Here is a 7,149-nt window from a genome sequence, read left to right as displayed (position 1 = left end):
TTAACAGTACCTAAATAAAACACAATACCTATAACGAATTAACCCAGGTCAAACTTTATCTCCCGGGAGCCTGACGGGTCACGAAGGGCTAGATAGCGTAAGCCGGGTCACAGTCCGTCGATGTCCGGTGCAAATGTCAGCCATCATTTCTTCTGACGTAATTACACTAAGATATGCAGGGTAGGTATTGCAGGGTGACAAAAGGTCTTGCCATGAAAAGTACATAGAAGAAGCCAGAAGGTTTTGGGTACATTTTAAATAAAATTATAATAAAAAAAAAACGTTTTTAAAAACAAGCTTTATTCTGAAATGCAGTTATTGTACTAAAACGAAAAAAATAATTGTATGCAAGGTTCAAATAATTTCGAAAGCTTGTATCGCGCATGGAATTTATTCCTCTTTTTTTGTTTGCGCTACAAGCTTTCGAAATTATCTGAACCTTGCATACAATTATTTTTTTCGTTTTAGTACAATAACTGCCTTTCAGAGTAAAGCTTGTTTTTAAAAACGTTTTTTTATTATAATTTTATTCTACACTTTTTAGTTGGTTCTCAATCTCAGGGCCCTGGTCATCATCTAGCACTAAAGTGCTCAAAAAGACAAATCCAACGAACCCAAACTCGATGAATTTCCGCATTTTCGTTTAGGAGTTCCTATGGCCACCTCCCGAATCCATCAATAGGACCCTGGTCATCATCTACCACTAAAGTGCTCAAAAAGACAAATCCAACGAACCCAAATTCAATGCGATTCCGACGTTTCGCATAGGAGTTCCTAAGGCCACCTCCTGACTCCATCATCAGAGCAGCTCAATGGTACCATAACATTGCATTGTCATCGTACTTACATAAGTATACCAAATTTCAGCTCAATCGGTTGAGGAGAACTGGTCTTAAATTCAGTTGCAAGATTTGTCCCACACATACTAACAAGTGAAGTCAATATAAAGCTTGTAAAAAAGCTTGTAATAAAAAGCTTGTAAAAATGAATGAAATCACACTCACCATTTAAGAAGGATCTTCATCTATGTACTCATACTTATGAAACTAAGTACGGACTTACCTGTGAACAAAACAAAATGAATTTTAGTAAGGCAACTAATTAATCGTAATAGTACGAACCAGAACAATAACTGTAGAAAAACAGAAAAAAGAAAATCTTATTTTTTATTTAACTAGGTACGTGTAGTGTAGGTACATATTTAAAGACATAACAACAATGTTAACAGCATTGTTGTGTTCCGGCAGTTAGAGGTAAGATTGCCATTTCCTCCGTGGTTGAGGATTCCGGGTGAAGCTCGCTACCACCTTCGGCCTGATCATCACTTATCATCAGGTGAGATACAGGCCAAGAGCTTCCTCGTTGTGAATAAAAGAAAAAGAAAACATTGTGTTCTATACTATAAATTAAACATTTAAGTCTAAATGAAACCGAACAAAATCAGTTATTCTGAAAATATGGTATAAATCGCCAACCCCGCAGCTTCACTACAAACCGAGCGAGCACTGTCATCGAAAAACGGAATTTTGAGGAGTCCATACATATGGAAAACAATGGCAGTTTTGGCTTTTACTACGTTTTCACGTCCGTATCCTTGCACGCACACATCTGTGTACTGAGTTTGTACAGTTGGCAAAAACAATACTAACTAATCAAGTAATCACCGTAATTTAAAAATTAATTTTAAAAAGTTATTGTATTAGTATTTACGTGCACAAAATATTTTAACTTTAATTTCGTATTTTTAAGTTAACTTTAATTTTCAAACCGTAAGCTGTCTTACTTTAATAGCGATTGCATCATTTTATTGATAGTCTAGGATATTTGAGTTTTTATTTTATTTAAATAACTATGTAATTTATATCAATAGATGAGCGTAGTTGCATTATTGATGTAAAGATCTGGACCATACGTGATCTATTCAACGGTCAAAAGGATCAAATGACAGTGTCTCAGAACATGAACAATCAAAAAACAAGCCTAAAAATGAAATAAATTACAGAAATATCTTTCATTCATATTAATGAAGTTACTTAATGATTAATGTATAAGTGGTGGTAGTAACTTTTTTGCTAACACTTCCTAATAGTGTTTTCACAAAAAGATGTCTGCTGACACCGCTCAGAACAAAGGAATACCCAAGTAAGTCGTGTAACTAGCGCCTAGCTGCACTTCATATTTCATGCGCGCACAAAGCGAACGCAATCTTTGTTGCAAGCTCTTTTACGGTGGCGATCTAATTTTATGCGAATTCAAGTTTATTTTCACTTAGCCTGGTGGTTACACCAGGTGGTGGTGGTGTGATCAGACTAAACACATCATGATCCTATTTTAATATTGTCACCCTGTATTACTGTGTTTTTAGCAAATAAACGTTTTGAATTTGAATTTGAATTTTTTAATTTGAATTTACACACTTAAAAGTTTCCAGGCCTTCTTGTTGTCTTAATACTCGTATCTTTTTAGTAGTTTTACAATAATCCTACAATCTATAAAAAGCAAAAGTTTGTATAGATTACCTATGTGCCTTTTCAACCGACTTCAAAAAAAGGAGGAGGTTCTCAATTCGACCCGTATGTTTTTTTTTTCTATGTTTGTTACGCGATAACTCCGCCAATTATGAACCGATTTGAACAAATCTTTTTTTGGCGTATAGGTAATACCTCAAGGGTGGTCCCATTTAAATTTAATAATAGAAAAAACAACCCCCAAGGGTGGAAAATTGGGGATGAACTTTTTTATACGCAATGTCTTCGCCGATTATAAATCAATTTGAACGATTATTTTTTTGTTGAATAGGTATTATCAAAAGGGTGGTTTCATGCGAATTTGAAGATAATATTTCACCCCCAAGGGTGGAAAATTGGGGATGAACTTTTTTATATTTATATTTTTAATTTTTAGTTTTTTTTTGTGTTCACGCATTTGAAGTCGGTTTTATTTTTTAAAAAAGTTAATTATTTATTTTGACGGTTGTCAGCTAGTAGGTACATAATACAAGTAAATATAGGTTATAATTACTGACGGGATTGCTACCATGTACCTACCTTAGTTTTGAGTTTCCGATATTTCGGCACTGTTGCAAGCGCCATGGTCACGGAGTAACTGAAGAAACTTGCGGGTGAGATATTATGGGCAGACATATAATCGGTCTACCCTCTTTCGCAGTCCTTTATTACGATTGCTTTCCGAACCACTGTTCACCAACTCACTATTTTCTCGCAACTGTTCTCGACACACAACACTTACATATCCGACCGCGGAACTACACTTTGTTCAATTCTCCGGTGTTTGCACATTCGAATCACTGGGTTCCAGACATTTGACAATTGAAACCATGTTGAAACATGGTAGCAATCCCGTCAGCAATAATAATTTTGTTAGTGACCATGAAAGTTTAAAACAATATAAATATAGGTTACATAAAACCTAAAAGAAAACCCAAGCAGCCTGTTTGAAATCTAGATTTTGTTCCATATAATTATTTAGGCACATATTTTATCTAGCTCACGTTGATAGACATTTACAAAGAACTGTAAGATTGAACAAGGAATTATTTCTGTTGTTCCGTGGTCAGACACAAAAACTACACGTACCACGGATTTATTTTGCCAGATAAATGGGTAGCGTGAGGCAGGTACGACCGAAAAATGCTCCGACCAATTATGTCCATGTCAATCATTCAGCAGGATAACAATGTATTGCTACAATTTATTGTAACTAGTCACGATGTTCCTTTGAAAAACTGTAAATTGTTTTGATGAAAAAATATTCCTTTTCAAAAGCTACTTTCTGTGTATTGTCCGTTGACCATCAATGCGTTTTTCATATCCTATGTGGATTTTTGTACTTTCATGACTGTTACGTTCGGAGCAAAATATTATTCCCAGAAACATTCCACTGCAGTAAATTACTCGCGATTTTTCAAGAAGTGCTGAGTCGGAGAGGCTACGAATGTCCCCAGATCCGGGGCGAGTGCCTAATGACGTCATCACTGCGCTATAAAACACTTCTTTGAATATCTTCTTTTACGAAGCATACAAAGTGCAGGAAGATATTAAGACAGGATATACATGAATATTGTAAAAAGAAGGTACTTCGTGGTACTTCAAAAGTGTCGCAAAACGTTAAATGAGTAGTAATTAAAAAGTGTACACTACAGGTCAAATTCGTAATAAAGTTGCATCTTGAGGGTTCTTTGCGTTCCGTAAATTAAGTTTTCTTGTAAGATAAGTTCACTGAAAAACAGTAAATAGCTATTTTTTCTTCTTCTGATCTTTTTTGTATTATAAATAACAACATAAAATTAATTTCACTGTTACAGCTACTGGTGCTGCTTTCGGGCATTATTGTTGACACAAAAAGTGCACAAGTAAATAAAAAGGATATTCTAAATCTGTAACGGATCGAGAGAAGCCCGTTACCGACCGACACCTTAACTAAAACAAACGCAAATCCGATCCCTAATACACTCCGCGAGTAAACAGCCCAGAGGCGAGGGAAAGTTAATTTGTTGTGTCAACTTAACCCTTGGATCGGGCCTTAATGCCCGATAATCTTCTTACCTGGAATGCGCACTCGACTTACTCGGACTTCGGCGGGCGCTGAGCCGGTAAGACTTTGAAATCTTTTTGGCGTCTCCCAAAAAGCAAAGCCGCGAAAAATTGCGAAGAGACCTAGATAAAATGAAATTACGGATACGGATTGTATGTATAGCTATTAAAACAAAATACAAACTCGTTCCAACAAGTGAAAGTGCCTGATAGATACATACTAAATACAGAGTAAATACAAATGAGTAGGTTATCTTCATAGAAACGCACCGGGCGTGGTTTGTATGTAAGCGCGCCAATACGTATGCGGCGCGCACGCACACACTGAAAAAATTTAGCGTTAATTAGCGGGCAGCCAGTCGTGGTTGCGCCGAATTTTGTCAGTGTGTGCGTGCGCGCTGCATTCGTATATTCTCACATACAAACCGCGCTCGGTGCGTTTCTATGAAGATAATTTAACCTACTCGTTTGTATATACTCTGCTAAATAGGTAGGTACTAACTTAGTTCCTAGTAAAAATGTTCATTCCGTCAGCAAGAAACATTGTAAGATAATCACGATCTGTTTTGATAGAGTGCTCCAAGATTGAGAGTTGCACCCGGGCCATAATGCCTTCCTTTGAAAACGTCTAAACCGTTAGCAAATGGATTGAGTTCCGTGAAAGCCTTGAAATGGGTAAAATGGAGAGACCTAACTGAGAAGTAGGCGACGACGCGCCACAGCATCGCGTTTGACGGCTTTTTGTTTTGAACCTGGCTTTAAATTTTGAGATGAATGTATTTTTTCTGGTCGACCCCTAAAATGTCATTCTCAACCGTCAGGTGTACCATGAAATAACGATGCACTTGTTTTGCAAAGTGTTTTCTGAAACATGATATTGCGCAATCCAGAAAGATTTTGTTTATTTAGCTGTTGGCAGCACTATTGACTTATTTAAGATTTGGCTTAGTATTTTGCTCATTACATTTATTTACTTTAAAACCCACTGACTCCTACAGGTTGTGAGGTAAACGGGTATATGAGCCGACACTAGCCCATGTTAACATGGGCATATTAATAGTATGGTGAAGTCAGAAATTTGATATCATCATTTAATTTTTTATGAAATGTAAAATATATATGAAAAATAAAATAATTAAAATGAAGATATCAATTGTTTGACTTCACCATACCATTTATATGACCATGTTAACATGGGCTAGTGTCGGCTCATAATACCCATTTACCTAACACCCTGTGTAGGCTGATGAATGATGAAATAATTTAAACATCATTTGAAAACATCAAACTCTGTCGCAACGCTGTGGCGCCCCAAGTAGCGATCAGCTGGTGTTATGAGAGCGACTGCAATTTCGTAGCGCAACACCATTTAGACTCCGTACAGAAGTAAATTTATAAGGAATAAGAATCGCGACGAGTGTAATCAAAAGTCACTTAAAGTTTTATTTCCATAAATATCAACTTACCAGCTTTCCTGAACTCGTTTAAAATTTTTATATGAACTTATTTCATACTACTGTAGTACCTTTTCAATTTATTATTACTCCACTGTTATTACGGCGAATATAAATTTCATGACATTAAATCTGAATTAAAGGTACCTTTAAGATGCTAGCACATAAGTATCAGTCATACAGTCACAAGTGAATCGTGACATTATTAGTTAACTAAATGGTAATATACTCTGCATTGATCCACCAATTTATGCTAACAATCTTCATGACCGTTTGACTGCCATAGCTCAAAGTTTGGTGACTATTTTCAGAAAAAGAAAGAACTATAAGTAGTACACGAGATGAAAAATGTTAATAATTACCTTAATTACTGCGACCATAAGTACGTCCCGCTGCACCGTCCCGTTTTCTGCCGGAGCCTCCACTCCTTTGATACACTTTTCACTTCACTTTTTATCACTGCACTTGCACTTGACTGTTTTTATCGTCTTTTATCCTCAAACGAAGTCCTGAGCCACAGAAACTCGAATAACAATAAAAAATACGCGACGACTTCTTATCGTGAATGCAGTCCAGTACCGAACATTTTATGAACTGGATAAAATATGAAAACTGACTACCGTCACTTCGTCCCGTGTACCGTCGGATTCGTTTGATACACCTAGCACTGTATATTTTTGTCACTGCAATCGTAATTCATTATTTTTTTGTACGTCATAATAAGTCTTAAGCCACAGAAACCCGAAATAACAATAAAAATACGTGACGACTTTCATCGCGAAAGCAGTCAAGTAATAGTCAAGAATAAAATATAAAAACTATCTACCGTAAGTATCGTCATTCCGACTGTTGGGGACACAGTTCATTTGATACACTAAACTTAGCACTTCACATTTTTTTCACTGCAATCTTAAGTTATTATTTTTATTTATCGTCCATCAAAAGAAGTCCTGAGGCACTAAGCCCGAACTAATAATAAAAACGCGATAACTGCGCACCGACAGTGCAGCCCAGTGCCGACCATTTTAGCAACTGACTCAAATAAGAAAACTAGCTACCCTGCAAATTTTTATTGAAAGTAAAACTGCTTACCCCCCGATATTTATTATTGAAAACGAAACCACTTTTATTTTGTGCCAAAC

This window comes from Ostrinia furnacalis, unplaced genomic scaffold, assembly GCF_004193835.3.
Source record: "Ostrinia furnacalis isolate ACB-3 unplaced genomic scaffold, ASM419383v2 OfSCF7379, whole genome shotgun sequence".
In the NCBI taxonomy this organism is placed as follows: domain Eukaryota; kingdom Metazoa; phylum Arthropoda; class Insecta; order Lepidoptera; family Crambidae; genus Ostrinia; species Ostrinia furnacalis.
Note: the sequence above shows the minus strand (reverse complement) of the source record.